Raw genomic sequence first — 20314 nt, forward strand, 5'->3', positions numbered from 1 at the left:
TGTGGTTGCACTAGGTGAGGTACCACCCTGCATCTGTTCCCGGCAGGATGGATGTCAGCATGTGGAGGGGAGTGTCTACGTGGCTGCTGACAGTCAAACTGTCCCAGAGCGGGACAGCCCTGCCCAGTAAAGGTCAATATGTTGCTCGTTCCACTCCAGTTCAGTCCAGTCTGGTTGGTCCAGTCCAGAAAGGGTGAGTAGATGTAAAGGGCTGGGTTGGTGAAAAAGAAAGGCTGTGGGTGAGGACCTCCTTTGTCACTGCTTCTCTGGACTCTTACCAACACACACAGACAAAAAGGTCAGTGTGCACTCAACACCGACGCGTCTTCTTTGACGTCAGAATCACTCTCGAAATGTCACTTGGCTCCTGAACGGCAGCGTCAGCATTGGGAGCTCTCCATCCAGCGAGGAGCATCTGAGGCAAGCAGCTCCTGTCAGGCTGTCTAAACTTGTGCACAACATGTTTGACACTTCGTTCCTAGGCTGCAGTTTCCCCGATGAGTCAGTCAGCTTTGAAAACTGAGAATCCGGAATTAGGGGGAAGCCTAAAATAAGCCTAAAATTGAATGGAAATCATTCAGCCGTTTCAAACTGAGGTTTGCGGAGAGCAGAATTAGCTAAGACACAAGAGAAACAAGCCAAGACATACCAAGGACCATGAACTCACACACACACAAATCAGTGTACAAGGAGCGGCCTGTTATAGAAGCCAGGTGTACACTAGACAGACTAATAAAGGCTCCTATTTCCTCCCTAATGGCTCCAGTATTTCCCCGAACAGCACCACACTGCATCGCTCTGAGCCACGTTAGTGTACCCACACAGGAGACAGCCAGGGCCAGCGTCATACACACTTACAGTCAAATATAGTATCTCGTTGCTCAAAACCTGAAATAGAGATGCTAACCTACTACTGCTGCTGTATGCAAGCTGTCTTCAGAGCCACAGAACATGTACTAAAGAGGAGAGATCAAACCATTGGAAAAGTGATTGTGCTGTAATCCAGCTGAGCCAACATCCATTTAGAGATAAAAGATTTTCTCCTTTGGGAATCATCATTACAATCCATTATGTTTTTCATAACATGCAAGTCATGCACACACAAGACAACCAACAAATATCTTCATTTTGATTCATCTGCTCATTATCCTCTCGATGAATCCATTAATTGATATCAGAAAGAGATCGAGGTGGCTTCTTCAAAATCTCCAAAACGAAAAAGATTTTCCTTTTACCAACACAGAAGTCAAAGAAAATCTCAAATTTGAGAAACTGGAACAGGGTAATGTTTGGCACTTTTGCACACAGAATTTTCTGCAAATTTGGTAACTGACTAATGATCTCAGCTCTGGATCCAAGGGTACAGATTTCTTGTCTTTGTTTTTCAAAGTAAAGGTAGCTGTCCCATAACTTCAGACCCCATACTCAGGTTTCACTCACAGTAAAACACGATATACAGTTTTATAGCTCAGTTAACTCAAGAGTAAATGAGGTTAAACTTTATGATTGATCTTTTGCTTTCTCTTAACTGAGTTGTTTTGTTTTTTCCTCAACATGTGTTGTGCTTTTCGGATCAATTAACACGAATGAGCAATGAGTTTGATCAATCACTGTCATCTCTCTTGAGTTAAGTCAGAAACTGACCCATCTAATCTCATAATGAATACTCTTGTCTTTGTTGTTTGCTACAGTTTCTTTAATAGTTAATCGTCTCAGCAGAATAAAGGTAAGCCTTGAATGATGATCTCGCACAGTTTTTTCTTGAGGAAAAAGTCAAAACAAGGAAATAAATTACAACTCAGATGAAGTATAACTCCGTTAAATTATAGTTGACTTAGCTGGTTAGATGGCGAGTTAACTTGCTAACCTAACACATGAAAAGAAATCATTGCAAATAAACAAATGAACGTTAATTAAGCTGATCGTGTTGCCGAATTATACATCTCCATGAGCACCAGGTTACATTTTGATACCATCAATACCGTTTTCCTTACCCAGCTGTCACATCCGATTATGATCCTTTCAAAATTAGGTACTTCTGGGTTGAAAGGAAATGACAAAATAGAAAAAAATTTGCTTCTCAACTCAAAACTCAAACTTTGTACATATTAGTGTTGTCAATTAGTGTTGACACTTGTCGATTCTAAATGGTCGAAACAGTGTCAAAACTCATTTTCTGCATTATTGACACACCGGTACCAGCTTCGCTTTCTCACTCTCTCTTCTCTCCAACAGCGAATTGACAAACACACTATTTTTAGAAGCCTAATCTAAAGGAAAAAAAGTGTGATGTTGTCGTGATGTTTAAACAGTCTTTCTGCAGTTCTCTGCTAACATCTGTTGTCATGTTAAAGCCTTGTTATATTCATCTTTAAATAAAAATAAAAACTTTCTGCCCTCAATGTTGCGTTAGATTTTCCCTGTGGTATCAAACATGGTATCAAATATCAATATTTTATCGAAGTTAGAAATTCCAGTACCGTTACAACACCAGCACATGCGGTATTTGTCATGTCACTTGTACTTGTTCGAGCATCTACTTCGTTCACAACTGGCTGTCATATCGTCTTTCACATGACCGGCGGCTAAATCAGAGCCATTGTTGAATCTCTATAAAATGAGCTGCAGAATCGCCTGCAGCAGGCAGCTCTGCCCACCTGTCATCCATCACCTGTGTCACCCGCAACAGCTTGTGTCTCAAGGGTGGGCTCCAGAGGCTGAGGTATTATCAAGGAGGGTGCGATTACAGGACTGCGGTTGTTGCTGCTGCTTCTATCGGTCAGCATCACCAGGGATGCATAGAAACAGCCCCGGGCGAGAGCAATTTCTAAACATAATTGGGGTGATGTGACACACTGATGAACAATTAATATATTTCCTGAAGCACCAGTTGACCTGATGTAAGTAAAACTTATAACATATTAACATGCATACGTGATCATTTGTTTCCTTCCTCTCCCTATTTTCAGGTTTTCACATTTTTGCTGTCAGGAAACATCAGTGAAGCTTTGTGAACTATAAAAGCTGTGAGATCACCAAGAACAGCTTACTGTCCCGAAATTTACCATTTATGGTAGCTCCCTAGTTACAGCGAGCTGCTCCATGTGCGCACAGGTACTGACTTCCTACTTTACGAGGAGACATTAAAGTTCTCCCCTGAAGTGAATATGGCAGGAAGGGATTATCCAGTCAAACATCCCTAAAGGACAATTTATATATGTATTAAAAAAATAACTGTTAAAAGATGCATGCAAACAAGCACGTAGACATAAAAAAACACATGCACACGTGTACATGCAGTCACACTATGCCCTGCAGCAGACATTCATTAAATATCTTGTTACTGGCTTCTGGAAACCATCCCTCATCCTCTCTGGAGCAGTAGGACACAACTACAAAGACAGCTCCAGCATTAACACTGAAACCTTGTAAGCTTTTGAAGTGAGGTTTTAAAAACGGGGGAGCTACAATTAGAAGCAAGCGGCCTCTCTTACTGAAGGAGGTCAGAAGTAAAAAAAAAAAAGTTAGATATTAGTCAGAGAGGAGTTGGTGTTGTTGTGAACGTGCGCGTTTGCGTGAGATTTTTTCTCTTCCTCCCGTCTGGTGCCAAAGTCTCTTACAAAGACAACACACATGCTTCAGTGGAGATAAGAGAGCTCTTAACACTTTCTGACTGCCTGCTCAGACTGAATGGAGAAGTAAAAGGACACACACACACAGGCACATGCACGCAGAGACGCGAGGAAACACAAAAACACTTTTGCCCGTCCAACCTGAAGAATGTAATCGAAAGTTCAAACTGAAAGCGTAAAAACTCAGACAGGAACTGTGCTGCATTTAGACGGCCGCGAGATAAGACACATAAAACAAACGCCGTCTCTTCCGGTTAAGACAGCGGCGTGCTGATCCATCATTATCTAATCACTTGACATTTGTTTTTTTCGCTGAGTACTACAATTATCATGCCAACACTACCGGAAACGCCATCGCCGGCTCTAAGTGGAGGAAGACCCCAGGTGCCCTGGGTAAAGAGGAAGCTGTGGGTATAATTACCAGGGTGGTGGAGTACACTAATCGGGGTGACTATTAAACGTGGTATCTGCATGTGTGTGTGTGTGTATTTCTGTTTGCATTACCACCGCAAGTTCTCCATCATCGCTGACTGATATAAAGAACTTCCTTCTTCTTGATTCAACCAAGAAATGAAGAGAAAACCACTAGCATGAGGTTGATGAGTTTATATTTACAGGGGGTGGACAAAATAATGGAAATACATTCACAGCAGCTTCATGTAGTTTTCTAAGACAGATGTAACCCTCCCAGCTGCAGACCCACCCGTGTATTAAATACTTGTGGACACTGTGGGTTAAACACATCCTTTCCTTTGGCTTTTTTTTTTCTTTCTAAAACTAAACCTGTCCAGACGGAGGAAAAAGGGTGAAACATGACTCACTACTTTTTCCACTGCCCAGGGGTTCTTAGATTTTGCCTTTCACACGAGGTTACTGTGTGAGTCTTTGTGTGCCGACCTTGAGTACAGGCGGTCTCTATATGGCAGCCTGAACATAAATACCAGCTTATAGTGTTTATGGCTTGACTGACAGCTCCCGATGAAGTGTGTGTGTTGAGAGTGTGTCGCAGAGGTGCTGATTCAGTCCATTTTTCAATGTTGACCACCATTTTCCTGTTTAAAGACTGTCTGCCTTTAGAAAATTAAAGAACGATGCATCTGTTGCAGCACAGCATCAGTAATTTGAGCTCTGACAATTAGGCATGCTTTAAGTGGTAAAAGCTAATGGTTGTAAGACCCTGCTAAAGCCAGTATGAGCTGTTCACAATGTATTTTCCTTTGTTCTCAGTCCTTTTCATGTGGTAGTTCTCTGATGATGTCCATCCTCTGTACACGTAAAACTACCCCACTTCAAGGACACCAAGATTAAGGCACCCACTACCAGCAGAGGCTTGGATTTTCTTGATTCTTGATACTTTCAGCTTGGAGGTCAGACTTTAATTACACTTAAAATAAATCCATCTAATGGTCATGATTATGTTGATATGTGAGAAGGCTGTACACACTAATACACCCACCAATCCAAGAGGATCAGACCGCTCTGACGCCAGTGAAGCCTGCGATGATCCAGGAAATGTAAGCAGCTGTGCAGCTGCACGGCACCGGCGTCGTACTACAGTATATATGTGTCAGCCAGACCCTGTGGCTGCTTGGCTCAGCACCATCGCATTGATCTGGGTCAAAAGGTCGTTGATTAGAGTCTCGCAGTCTCTAGGCAATGCCACTGTGTCTGCCACACACTCAGCTCGGCTCATACAGCTGCTGCCGGTCGTCATGGAAACACTCAGACTCCCCGCTCCTTAAGACAGCTCCCTAGTCAGCTAAATTATAGTGCGCCAAGACACTGAATACAAACATGAACATACCAGCGCTGATAAAACACAGAAGTGTCTGCGTGATGGGTTAAGTGCTTTTAAATCTTCAATCGACATTGAGGTCATGCAGCCTCGTAATGACATCATTGAGCTCGAAGTGGTCGTCACCGTGTCGGTTACAGTAAACACCACATCGGCCGCTCCTTTAGTGAGCATTTATCGATTTTAAAGTCGTAAAATAGTCGCAGGAAAACAGTGTGCACGAGTGTTGTTTCACCGGAGAGACAGCACAGGGGGCAATGAACTGAAAAAACATTGGCACTGTTCGCCTCTCACTACATTACTCACCACACATCACTTGTTCAAGAAGCCAGAGGGCTCAGCTCTCATTCCTAATTACGCACTGTAGTACAGATGAAAGAGGAAAAACCAAACAAACTAGAACCAAAAGCGCACATACGCTGTCCCACTCACAAATTCCCTGAAAAAACACTGCAGGGAATCCGGGAATCAAGGCAGCAGAAAATTGCCCCTGATGTACGTCCTCAATAAAACATGCAGCCTGGCATTTATATTTCAGAGGGAAGCGAGAATTAGCCCACATTCAGCAGACAGCTGCGAGCCCACACACCCAAACATAACCCAGACAGAGGTTTGGTTTGTAGGAAAACACATGCATTTTGTGAGGCAGCAGCACCTGCTACACACACTCGTACACAAACTAAAATAAAGCAAAGGCAGAGGACATCTTCGCAGTCCACATGTTCATGTTCATTCCCAGATAGAAATCTAGGATTTAGAGACGATGATGCGTTATTAACTCACCGGCTCAACTCAGTTTGCCATCTGCCTTTCGGTGTTTTCTGTCCTCACCCTCTGTTTGAAATCTCAGTAGATCCTTCCATCAAACATAAGCGCCCAGAAAAAGCAGAGTCCGATCTAGTCCAGCAGGCTGTCTGAGGAGCCTGGATGTTTTTTTAGTAGCACTCTCAGGGAGACGGCACGAGTCTGCTACTGCTACTACTCCTGCTCCCTCATCGACTCTCTCTCTCACCACCACCACGCTGCTTCTCTCTCTCTCCTCCTCCTCCTCGTTCCTCCTCCTCCTCCCCCGCCTCCTCTTTCCTCCTCCCCTCACCCTCTACAAACGCACTGTCCCTGCCCCAAAAAAAAAGAGGGCTCCTCCTGTCCTGCGCTCTCTCTCCCCGTCCTGATCCCTGCACCATTCAGAGCAGCGGACTAAACAATGCCTCCGCCGCCGCCGCTCTGAAAGGAGCCCAGGAGCAGTTCTCAGCCGGCAATAATGCCGCCCAACTGTCACCATGGAAACTAATGACGGCCCGCTATGGGGGGGAGGGAGGGAGGGAGGAAAAAAACGGGAGATGGAGAGGGAGGGGAGAGTTAAGTGAGAGAGAGAGAAGAGTGGAGGAGGGAGAGAGGGAAAGAAGTGGCTGAATGAAAGATGGGGGAAGTGTGTGTGAGTATCAGTGAGTGTGCCTGCGCAGTTGTTGCATGAGTGTGTGTGAGGATATGAGTGAGTTTGAGGGGAGGGACCGGTTCGGAGGAAATTCTTCAGAAACACCGTACGCTACTAAGTTCATTGGTCTTTTTGAAGCATGCAGCTAATGTTTGTCATGTTGAGTCTAGAAATTAGCAAACAGTGCTCATCATAGTTCCAGCAAACTGACTGATTCGTGTATGATCATGTTAAAGACAGAAAGACAGGAAACACTCACACATTTAAGAGGCTGAAACTCAGGATTATTGCTGATAGTTTTTCTGTGTTCTTTCCTGTAAATAATTTGGATTTTTGATGTGTGAATGACTGAGAAAAGATTACACCCTCCAAAAAAGCTACTGTTGATTTTTTGTGTCAATCGACTGATCATTTCATTGGCAGTTCCTCCCTAAAAATAATTTGTATTTCTGATGTGTAAATAATTAATGTTTTTGTATCCCTCGGGGAGCCACTTTAACACGAGTCTCTGTGGAGTACATCCGTGTCTCTGTGCCACTTCCCCCCACAGACATGTGGATCACAAAAGCTGCCAGGATGACGCGCCCAAGCTGCTACAACCCTCTTCATATGCACATATAATTACAACAACCCCCCCCTCCCCTTCTCCCATATCTCCTGGTGTCCCCCCCCCCTTCCCTCAATAGTTCGAGTGACATCGGCCTGAAAGACGGGGTGACATTTCCCGACACCGGCTCTGAACCCAGAGACGAATGCCACCGATAACCATGGAAACACTGCGAGAATATCCCCAGCTCCAAAAGGAAACGGGGCTTTAAAGCTGGGTGTGAGGAGAGCGGCGGAAGACAGGGAGAATGTAAAGGGGGGGGGATGGGTGGCTGTGTTCGATTTAGATTCAGGAAACGCAAGAGCTTTAAAATCACGTTGAGAGTGGCTGGGAGTGGGTTAAAAAACGGGCCCTGATTGATCCTCTCGAAGCATCGACAATAACAACATCTCCAGGAGCTTATGGCCGGGCACCTCTTGCCGAACTGATTGAAATTCTCAACACAGTGAATTATGCATCACGCTGGACGGGGGGGAAACAGGTGCTGCTCTCCACTGGCTGCTCAACCCGGCAGACACGCCGAGGTGAAATATTCTCACATGGGGGAAAGGACGAGATAGAGAATCTGTGCTGCTGCTGCCCCGCAGGGCGATCCAAATAAGGGGGAAAAAACCAATTTCAAATAAGAATAGAGCCGAGCCTTTTGTGGGTTATCTAATGAGGCATGGTGCTCGTGCCCCCTCTTTACACTAAAGCGAGGAATGTGAGCTGTGGGTTAGAGAGGAATGTCGAACCTCTCGCCATCTTGTTAGCTCGTTTTTAGCTTATGTAAGGCGGGTATCGCTGCTTGAAGAGGGGGCAACTGGAAGACTCTGATTTCCTGGAATAAGCCCACTGAGATGGAGATGCGTTCACTGACAGCGACTAGAGGATGGAGGAAATGTACCACGCTGGCACAGCTCCCCTGCCCTTCTGTCACCCTTCACCACTCTCACTAATTACAACGATGATCTCTTTCCATCTGTCCACACGGAAGAAAACTTGGTGTGATTATTCTCCGTCCCCGTCGCACACAAACCCACTGCAGTATTGACGACTAACACTCGTCTAAATCTTCCTCGCTCTGCTGACCTAAGGAGGGCATCTGTCACACATCTGTCCGGTGGGATCAACACACACAGTCACACAGACACACACAAACACACACACACAGTCCCTTCCATCCATGTGTAACTCAGACAGTTAACAAAGGGATGGAAAATAAGACTCACTGCCTCATTTTTAACCTGAAATATTGTGTGTCTTTTCGCCATTTTTCCCATTTTGGGCAAACAATAAGGTCAGATGACAAGACATAGCCAAGACATCTTGTGTCTGTTTACCCTTCTTCTTTTGTCCAGTAATTGAAGCATATTACGCCACGGCTCATCATCCAAGATACACACATACACGACAATGCTGTCAACAATATGCAAAACGCTGCCATCGACGCCGTTTGAACGCCTGCCAAAGTTCTGTCAACTAGATTTCAAAGAGGACTGTGCTAAATTTGACTTCAACTGTGGAGACACCGTGGACTTAGCCCAGTTAGAGTCAGAGGGGACTCGGTACAGAAATCTGCATAAATAAATAAGTCTTTTCTTTCTTAAATAACTCAGATCAATCAGCAGGCCGATGCCACGGCACACTCGCTTCGGCTGCCTCTGCATGCACCCTGCGGATGAAAGCCGGAAGGAGGACACTGGGCTGTTGTCATGGAGACAATTCACATTCCACAGCATGTTGACCCAACTCTGGGATTTTTCCAAAAAGCCCTCACACAGAAAGACAACACGGGCGTGCATGCAAGCCTATGAATAAATCCACACACTAGCGGCCGGGCTGACACGCACGCACACACACACACACACACACACACACACACACACACACACACACACACACACACACACACACAAGCCTAAGCTGGGAAAATGAATAAGGTTTACATTCGCACGTCTTCTGAAGGTCCCGTCGTGCCAGCGAGACACAACATCCAGACGAACCTCGGCAGAAGACAGAGGTCGAGGAAGGACACGGTTAAGGCAGCTGGGGTCTTCCTCTCTTACTGACACACATTCATGTTGACTCACTAAGCCCGCGGATCAGCTTTCTCAGAGGGGAACTGCACTCTCAAGGATTCAATAGAGGGATCAATTAGAGCTTTCAGAAGGAAGTAAGGTTAGATGATAGTTATGAATGAAGACAGGTGTTCTTAGGTGTCAGATTGAATTGGTATTCCTCTTTCGTCCTTCAATAAAAGCATCTTTAATGGTCATTCCCAAATATCAGCCCGCTTAAATATTGCCCCTGACAGCCACCCATACCTTAACTCCTCAAACAGCTAAAAATCAAAGAGATGTTTTGAATTACTCTAACAAGCAGGCTGCCATCCTCCGTCTCTCAGGAGTCGACGCCTCTCTTTTAAGAAGAAGAAGTCATTAATATTTCACCCAGAGGAGAATCTTTTAATTCATTATTAATATTTAAACCTATCTGCTGAAGTAGAGAGAGGTCTTATCTGAATTACAAAGAGGCTACAGCCTGGCATAATCCGTGTATCCATGTTACCCCCGACAGAAAAACGATGCACTAGACCTGCTATCCCGCTCTGTTAGAGCAGCACTGGCTGCTGGTGGTGAGATCTGGAAATGGTATTTCTACACCAGTCCCATGCTGTGTGAGGGTACCTGGCCCAGGGGCATGGAGGAGATGGTGGGAGCAGAGCAGAAAGCAAAAAGGAGAGACGATAAAGCTGGGGAGGAGAAAATGAGACACTTTGTCCTTTAAGAGCAAAACAAAGTCGAGGAGCTGCAGAGAGAGTGTCTGAGAGGAAAATTCTTCTTAATACAAATTGATGCAGCATTTTCCCCCCCTTTTTCTCTAAGATTGAGATTTTTTTGACGGAATAACTGTATATTTAATAACTGTACATATACTAAGGTTGTCAGGATACCAGAATTTCAACATTTAAAACAATACTAGTGAAAAGAAAAAATACTCCATTCCTCTTTAGGTACCATGTGTAAAAACAAATACAAATCCTGCACGTACAAAATATGCTGATTTCATATCGGCCATGTTGTATCACTTGAATGTCACCCCTCCCAGCTCCCACCAGACAAAAACAAGGGCTTTATAACATAACATAACATAACATAACATAACATAACATAACATAACTAAATAACACATTGGGTATTGAGTTTATCTGCAGACTGTCCACTTCGAGATGAGACTACCTTCCTACAGTTGGATGTCAGTTTTGTGAGCCATGACAATGCCCAAAATCAGGCCTCCAACAGACTAGGTAAGCTTACTGTAAACGCCTTTACTATGTCATATTCTTTATTTGTCCTTCCTCCGTCTGTCCAATGCTCCAAACAAGGCATGTGCACATTTCTAAACGACAAACAACCATCACTACGACTACTTAAGGACAAACAGCTTTGATACTGTGTGTGTTCGAGTGGCATAAATGTTCAAACTTCCTCTTTGTTTTAATTCATTACATGCTCGTAGGGAGTAGCTTTGCTGATGTGCTGCGTTTCAAAACTCAGTAGAATCATTAGAATATAATTACAAGGATCTCAGACATCTTTATTGTATAATCTGTTTTTCATATTGCTTCATCTATCAAACCAGAGGGGAATGTTTTAGAAAGAACCAGCTGTCAGCAGTTCAGTAATGATCTTAATCAGCCCCTCCGAGGAGACAGTAGAGCTATAATAAAAAACAGGAGAAAATAAATACAGCAGACATGTTTTTCTTTTAATTGGATCCCTGTGTGGAGGTCAGATTATTGTGTTCAGTGCAAAGCAAAGACTGACTGGAGCGTGCAAAATGACAATCATGTTTTCTTTGTCATGGTTTTGCTGGTTTTGGAGATCAAGCTAACAAAAATGTGTTTCCGCTCGGTTGTGCTTAACCGGTTTAGGAGTGCAATATTCTCCTTGTCGAACATCATTAAGTGGTGTGAGAGTGGTGTGATAGGTTTTCAAATGTGATACCGTTCATCGCCGCTGTGTTACGACGTGCTTCTTCGCTTGGATGCTGTTTATGTCCTTGGAACGTGGTCGTGAAAGGTGTGATGAAAGTGAACATCCCTGTGACAGTTTGTAACTATTAAAGGTGTGACTTTGTGTGTATATATATATGTGTGTGTGAGCGTGAGCACGTGAGTGTGTGTCCACCCACAGTGGGTTTGGTCATCTGATGAGCTGCAGGCTCATCTTTCCCTACAGCGCCCAGATGGCCTGTGATTATGCACGGCTCAGTAGAGATTACTGTGCGGCAGCGGAGATAGAAAGAGAAGCACAGAGGGTAAAAATAAATAGTTCAAATGAGGAGAAAGTTGGCACAAAATGAAATGAAAATATGAGTGTACATGTGGGGTCAAAGAAGTGGAGCGCGGGTGATGCAGTGCGGCTAGATTCAGCCAGAGGAAGCTCACAAATAACTCCCGCCTCTGCATATAAGCACTCAACCTTCACACTACACATCCTTTACACTTTATTTGTCTCCTTTTTATCTTCGATGCAGAACACCCGCAGATGAAATTACAAGCACGGATTCATGATTAAGAAAGAAAAGGTGTGCGGGGGTTAGCAGGTGATGGATGACGAAGGTCTGCGTGTGTGTGTCTGCTGGTAATGTCTCTAGCGAGGGATACACACCAGGGTATTTGTCACCAGCAGCGATGTGACATGATGGATCACACATTGGCAAGTTAAGCACACCCAAAAGAGCAGTGTGAAAAATGATCAACGCTTCGCCGAACAGACATCATTTAACTCTCGATGTGTTTACTAGCAGAGCTTCCTCTGCGGGGAAATGTATAGAAACTGTTCAACAATGATATCTGTTTGAATGAGTTCAAGACACAACTGATAATGAATTAATCCACGTAAAATACTGCAACATGTACTATCTAAGTGTATCATCATCATCATCAACAACTTTCACTCTACAGTCACCTTTAAGGGGTGGTTGTAGTTGCATGTTCATAATGCAAAGATCCCCACACATGTATTAAAGGTGTAATTTGTTAGAAATGGGCGGAATTCAAAGGTCACTCCAAAATCAAAGGGGGAAGCATAACCGATTACTGATGCTCACTGAACTGGATTTGCTACTAGTTGCTGTAGCTATTTTTGGCTGTCGCGACCAGCTGCCATTAGCAATTAGCTCAGTTAGCCGTGGAGCTAAGTGGCACTATTAGCCGACAGCAGACTGTCAAACCTGGTTACCAGACTGGGACTGAACACAGCCTCTGAGAACGACAGATGCCAGATTGAAGACGAAGGATTCAGTATGGAGGTGATTGACAGAGACTCCGATAAGGACTAAGACTCCGCAAACAAGAAGACGCGGCAGGCGGGGACAGGTGAGGCTAAAACTGCAAAGAACCTACAGAGTTGGGCGTCGGCATTGGGCAAAAAATGGCGTGTAGAGCCGGGATATTTTCTCATCTTCAACCAAACCAGAAGTGATTGTAGAAAGACAAACAAAGATTGTTTATTTTGTTCATGTCCAGTTGGAATGAAGGGTATTTTTCAATGAGTTAACAAGGAAGTTAAACTAGTCTAGTTTAGTAAAAGAGAGAAATTTGAATTCAGATGCTGTGTATGGTTGTATTGTTCTGTTAAGTTAAGAAAATAGGTGTAAAAATATCTCCTTCCTCGACATGTTGTGAGTTTATTTCATTTTAATTTACGTTTTTACATCCCCCAACTGAAACTACGAGGGTTATTAGACTGTCGCCTCTTGTGGTACAAAGTGGTATCACAAGACAGGACAGTCAGAGGCTAGCTGGTTAGCATGCTAACTTCAATAGACATCTCTGCAACACAGTACATGCAGACATCTTTGACATAACGTCAACACTGTTGCTTCTTCACACTCTGTTGATAGTGATAGCTCATTTTTTGAATGCTTTAAATTAAAATTCTGGCCATATTTTACAAATTGCACCCACTCCTTCACCCTCGTTAGAAATTTCAGATCATATGAGTAATCAAATAGTTTTCATTTCACAAGTGCAACTGCTGGACACAAGATGTCTCCTCCTTCAATGTAAGACTGGACAAGGGTTGGCCTCCAAGCAATTTGTGATGTCACAAATTATGCTTGTAGGCCCGACCTCCAAAAATCCGATTTCCATTGGGCACAGAGAAGAGTGAGCAGTGAATGTGAAAACAGCTCTGCACATACATCACTCTACACAGTGTTCAGCTGATGGGACAAGAAGAAAAACACATTTTTGACTGAAGTGGGACTTTAAACATAACAAAAACTAGATAAACAGTGAGAGCGAAGGCAGAATGCGAAACATCCAAAGCCTCCAGTTGTGAATGAGTCAACACATTCATACCTCAGACAGCTCAGCTATCACAAACACTGAAACTGAGAGCTGCACTCCACTCATATTTCTCTCACTGGAAAGGATACAACAATGATGCAATCCTTTACTGAGTGTCATTCACAGAAGCAAGCCCACAAGCTACTTATTGTAATAAGGTTGAAGAAGCTAGTTGTGGTTATGAGTGCTGCACCTATAAGTGTATTGCTGGCACACTCTCGCAGCTGTCAAATCGATCAGAGGAGGATGACGCGTGTCTAGCCGTTTTGTTTTTGTTTATCGCTCGCTGAATACAAACAGACATAGCGGCGGAGGCATGGCGCAGAAGGCCAGCATATGTGTGTGTGTGTCCTCGCTTAATGAGACTCATCATTCAACTTTGAGGAGCTGCGCAGTGATTGATGGCAGTTTAACAACCAACTGTAAATGCATTTCATATTTCAATGATGTTTTTGTAAGGAGCAATTTAGCTCCCGGCGTGTAAAGCAGCGGACAGAGAGCGAATTTCAGGGATTCAGCTGACACGCTTGCATGCACACACACACACACACACACACACAGACACACACAGACACAGAGACACACACACACACGTGCATGCACTAAAACACAGATGCCAAGCAGCCTGAGGCAGTGTGTTGTTTTATTACATTTTGACCTTTCAGGATCGATGTAAATCTAATGAAGTGCTTGTTAGTGAATCAGGGCCTCGATGAGAGAAAAAAAAAAAAAACGCTGAAAGCCTGCAATGATTGTTTGAGGAAGATAATCCACAGCGGGCCACAGGAACAGGATCCATCTGTGTGGATGTAGCTCTCATCTCCTCATTAGGCGCAGGGTGTTATGACTGTCCTGTGATGAGAACTGTGGCTGCTGCAAGGCATGTTGGGAGAGGGCAAGGTGGTGCAGTGGCCATTGAGGCTCGTAAGATCAAATCCCAGGGTGACTGTTTAAAACAAAAGGAGGATCCAGGTGACGCATCTTATCAGTAAGCGGAGACTCTCAACTAATGCTGAAAAGTGCAAGTCATCTCACTGTGTTGTTTTCTGTAAAGCCATTAAGGCGGTAAGGCCAGATCTCGCTCCTGTGAATGGTGCTATCTTGTTTCACAAAGTCATTACAGAGGCAGAGCAGTATATAGCATGATAAATGGCTGACAGGTAGTGCAGGCTATAATAGGAGAAAGGAGAGGAGTCAGCCCGCTGCTGCCAGGGTGACCTTCAGTGTGAAACACCTCGATGTCAACCAGAATGAGAGCAGCTCTGCCGCCGAGCTCCGGATCTGTGCAGAGAGAGTGAGGCGGTAAGTCAGCACAGAGGGTGCTAATGGTGACCTGAGCACTGAAAACTTAAAGAGAAAAACAATTAGTCTTCAGCAGCTGTTTTCAAAGACCTTTAAGAATATTGGGTATGAAAGAGGTAGAGCCTGACTGATATGGAGGTTTGGAGCTGATGCTGATACCTTTAATAGGGTGTCAAAGGCCGATATACACGCATCTTTTGCAGTGATCCCGCAAAAATATGTGATGGAGGCTGGATATTTTACAGTTTGACAATATTTTTTGCCTAAAATGACATCGGTGAACAGTAAACTTCACTTTAATAATTATAAATGACCCTAAGCATCATTTTCTGCACTGTGTTCTTTAAAACCAAAATGTTTTCATATTGGTTGATATCGAAAACATATACGCCGATACATCTGTGATAGGCTAATATCAGCCAAATCCAATTGGTATAGAGACACTCAGGACAAGTTGGTCAATTTCAATTATCAGTGACATGAAGATGTAGAGTGATAACATACAGTCCTACTGTATGTTGACTTCTTCATTTATCGTGAAACGCCACGAGAACGAGCCTGCATCTTTCCAGTTATTCAAAAAATCCCAAACTACGGTTAAACGCACAGCTTGCCCATTGTGTCCCCCACAAATATAAGTTCAAATACTATGAACTATTACAGATTCTAGACTTATGATCATGAGATTAGATTTATGATTACCTTATTTTGGATTGTATTTGACTAAAAAAGACGTGTCCTATCTTTGATGCAGTAAAAATGTTTGTTTCTAAACAAAATGTAAGGATAAGTGATTCCAGTTTGTTTATTTTGCTGATGATCAAATATCATGAATTGGTGACATGAAACTCTCATATTCCCACATGCCTAGTTCCTAACTATTTTGGCAACATCTCCTTGCAATTGGTTTTCCTGTTCTTTGTTCTTGTGAGTATTTGTATGGGATGAAGCGGTTAAATCATCGGGTACCTTACAGGAACAAAGCCGAGTTTTGTTGACAGGGAAAACAAACAGAATCTACTGCTGCGGCAGGAAGTTTTCATGCATTACTATCCCGTAATCATCTAACAATGCCTCAGATTTATTTTGCAACCCTCAGAATGGTAAACTGCACTCCTGCAGGACTTCTGGTGGGATTATTTGCTCAAACCCATACCAAAGAAAAGATCATAATCTCCTGTCTCTCCTGTCAGCTGCTTGGTGCAACAGAGAAACTAAATAACACAACAGTGCCATCTAGTGGTAGAATAACTGTTGCACACGCAGCAGAGCAGCAGCGACTCCAAAATCACCATGTGTGACAGTGGGAATAAAAAACAGAGGAAATCTGTTTCTTCCGCTTTTTTTTTTTTTTTTTTAAAACATGTCAGCATTTTATGATTATGTAAAAATGCTGAAAGTTTAGTCATGGTCGATAAATCTGCAGTAAATCATAACACAAAACTTTTTCCACTGACAGCAGCGTCTCCTCATCAAAACACCAAATTACAGTGGTGCTGCCATATGTTAACTCAGGCTCACTCGGGGGGACAGCAGTGAGGCACTGTCGAATGGCGACCATAAAATGCATGCGTACAATACAGAAAGGCTGCGAACAAAGCAACTTTCACTCTCTGGCGATGCCTCATGAATGAGTGTTCAAACAGCTGTGCCGTTTGAAAAGGAGCTAATCTGTGTCAGGCTAAGACTGGTGGTGAGGAAAAGAGCTGAGGAGAATAGAGCGAGGAAGAGTTTCCTGCTGACCGACAAGAACTGACTCTGCGTGTGTTTTTAAGTTTTTAAAAAAAGACGCAGAGGTTAGGATTCAGAAGGAAAATCTATCTCTGTGGGATTTCTTCTGTTACAAACACATACAGGTTGAAAGGAAAGGAGGAGGAAAGGGAGAGAATGACAGACAATGGTTAATGACAACAGAAGGCCAGAGCAAAGGGGGGGTGGAGACGCGGGAGGGCACCCAGGGGAGAGACTGTGGAGAATTCAACACAGGCTGCTTTTGTTGGCTGCAATCAGCCAGACTAGGAAGACATTTACAACATGGTTTATGGCTCCATCAGGTGAGTGAATGTGAGTGTCGGTGAGTGTCTGTGGCGATAAGCAGAGCGGGGAGGGAGCTGAAACATATCCAGGATGAAAAGTCAAACGGGAGCATGCATGATTTTGCAAATGTAGTTCACATTAGTGCCGACCGTCTTCCACAGCGTACAATAATAGCCAGGTTTTAGATTGATTTCCGTCCTTCCAGGCAGCCGCCGGTGTCATTTCACAGTGGTACATGAGTGGTCAACTCATGGAGATTTGAGATGGGTAATTGATTTCATTGTCAAAGTAACATCATCGGCACGAGGAAACGCAGCTGCATGCGGAAACTGTTTTCAAATCTATAGTTGCCGGTTTGTTACAGGGTGTCTTGGATGAACAACCTCACACGTGTTCGGCTTATTAATGCTGAACATTTTCCAACAGCAGACTCTCAAATCTCACGAGTGTCCTTGAAAGTACAACCGTGGATCCTGCTCATAAACAGAATGCCACATAAATAAAGTAACCTTGTGGGGGAAAAAACAAGCTTGGCTGCATTTCTGGGAGACTTTTATACCACAGAGAAATCTATGGAAGCCAATTTCTGCCAAGAAGACAATAAATAATAAAGCTTGAATCTTACTATACACTTAATAATAATAATAATAATAATAATAATAATAATAATAATAATAATAATTTTAATATTTTGCAACGTGTCACATCATGTTCACATTACACGTTTATACCCTGACAGTCATATCGGGAGGTGGAGGGGATGGTGGTGGGTGGGTGGTGTGTTTCAACATTTGTAAGTGTGAAACCACTGGATATTGTTGCGGTGGGGCCACAGCCTTTCAACATCAGTAAGCATGACACCATGGCATATTTTTAAGGAGACTCCGGGACAATTTCCAGCCGTATTTGTATTGTTGTGTTTGACCAAAACAGATATTTTAAGCCAAAACATGCTCTCCTCATAACCATAACCAAGTGTTTTTTGTGCCTAAATCTAACCAGAACATAAGCACACTGTCGTCACAACATAAAATAGAAAATTCAAACTAAAGTAAATTTGCAACATATCTGTCTGGCTTGCAGGAACGCACACTGCCAACATTTATTCTCAATATTACTGAACTAACATGAGTTTAATTGCCTCATATTCACATCATTCAAACTAGACACCAACAAAATTAAAGTCACAAACGTGGTTTTGGTTTGTCTTTCCACAATCACCTCTGGGTAAGTCGAAATAAACCTCCATTAACTGAGTAAAATATGAAAAATTTCGACTTTAAACGCCGTTCTTGCCTGCTGCTGAAAATAAATGCCTCTCCTGTTCCCGTGCCTGCCATGTGTTCTTGTCCCCGGAGTCATAGTCCTGATCAAAGCCGCTGTAAATCACCTCCATACTGTATCCCCCGTCTTCAAACTGGCATCTGTCTGTCTAAGAGGCTGCGATCAGTCCCAGTCTAGTGACTGAGCCTTGTTGACTGTGGTGACTCCCCCCATCTTCTTGAGGTCCAGGCAGACTTCCGTCAGCTAATAGGGCCACTTAGCTCACTGGCTAAAGAGCTACTTGCTAATAGCTAAACCTAGCTACAGCATCAGACTACACTAAGTAGCAGTAAGCGGTTATGCTGCCCCCTACAGTTTAGGAGCTACCTTTCAAATTCTGGCCATTTCTTACAAATTACACTTTAAAAGCTGTGAACCAGCACAGCCGTCTAACCTAGAGGTGACCTCCACCTGGCTCTATCTCCCTCTTCCTCCCTGCCCCTCCTCTTTCCAGATCCCCCTGCCTTACCCCAGTGTGTACAGGAAGCCCTGATTCCAGAGAGCCTGCTCTTCTGATGACCAGAGAGGAAAAACACAATGCCTTCAGTGTGCAAGAAAAGGAGCTCCACTCATAAAATGCACATACACACACACACACACACAAAGGGAGAGAAATAGAATGGAACATGCTTTTACTATTAAGGCTCAGTTTTTTTTTTTTTCTTTCCATATGACTTTCCCAGGAAAATCCCCCTCATCAGGGTAGGTCCAATCCAGACAGACAGCAGACTGGAGAAGAGACACAGATATAGACAGACACAGAAGGACTGTGGAGGAACTGACCTTCCCCGTCCCGCGACTGAGAAACAAACAGAGACTTGTAGGGTGTGAAAGAACTCTCTGACTGATCTCTTTATCGGATCTCACGGCGAATTTGGTGATTTTTCTTTTTTTTAGACCTCGACAGTTAGTCAATGATCCTCGACGAGCCCCGCTCTCAGAAGCTGAAAAGTTTTCCAGACAAGCATCTGGCTTACATAAAACTTTCTCTATCTACATGACCGGGATGATATTAATTTAGTCTATTTGGGGTTATGTTCAACATCTAACATACCAGTCCTTTATTGGGTGACACCAAGTAATTCTGTCCATTTCTAGAAGGCCTCAACAGTTGGTACCATTTAGGAAAACTAGGTCACTTCCGCCTTCTGTGTGTGTGTCTATGCGTGTGTGTGTGTGTGTGTGTGTCTATGCGTGTGTGTGTGTGTGTCAGCCAGACCCCACTATAAGCCAAGAGACCTCCAGTATAAACATATTGTGCAGGAAGGACTGCTACTCTGAACAGAAACATCCTAATACCAGACAGTATTAAGCTCATAAGGAGTGCTATCATAGCTGCTGAGTGTCGGTGTGATCTACTCATGTGGTTATGAGGTCAGTCCTGTTTCTACCCATCTCTTATAATTTGTTAGCACCACCACCACCTCCCTGCACACTTCGGCTCAGCATTAAAAAAAACTTGACAGTTCCGTCAAAGGCGCTAAAAGTAAGCTTCCGCTGAAGGATGAGTCATTTCTTTTATGCACCAACTTGTTTGTTGCCTCACAGAGATTCAAACACTTTAACAAGGCCACCCAACTGTGACTACGGTTAAAGTAGAGATAAGGTTTCTACTAACTGTAGTCTTTCAGTTTTATTTTCAGTCTTGTGCAATGAAAATAACTGAACAAAGAACTCGTATCATCTTAGTGCAGAAGTTTCCAGCAGTGGGGTCAGAACACACCAAACCAACATCAGAGAAGTGGCGGCAACCAAGGGCCGACTGTTTCCGGCATCTTATGTGAGGACAAAAAACATACCGAATTTATAGGTGGAAAAGTCGCTGTCATCCTGTCTGTCCTAT

General features: G+C 43.7%; 1 protein-coding gene across 2 annotated transcripts in view; it reads right to left on the reverse strand.

Moving 5' to 3' along the window:
* Nucleotides 1-20314, reverse strand: part of fgd (faciogenital dysplasia) — a 60733-nt gene that overhangs the window by 35482 nt on the left and 4937 nt on the right. The window contains exon 1 of one of the 2 annotated variants that reach the window (XM_073470493.1): nucleotides 6211-6395. The exons of the other annotated variant lie outside the window; for it this stretch is intronic. The gene's annotated coding sequence lies outside the window, so the exon portion shown is untranslated. Of the gene's footprint in view, nucleotides 1-6210; nucleotides 6396-20314 lie in introns of those variants that run through there. 2 annotated transcript variants of the gene reach the window in all.

This window comes from Pagrus major, chromosome 7 (genome assembly GCF_040436345.1).
Source record: "Pagrus major chromosome 7, Pma_NU_1.0".
NCBI classification, from domain to species: domain Eukaryota; kingdom Metazoa; phylum Chordata; class Actinopteri; order Spariformes; family Sparidae; genus Pagrus; species Pagrus major.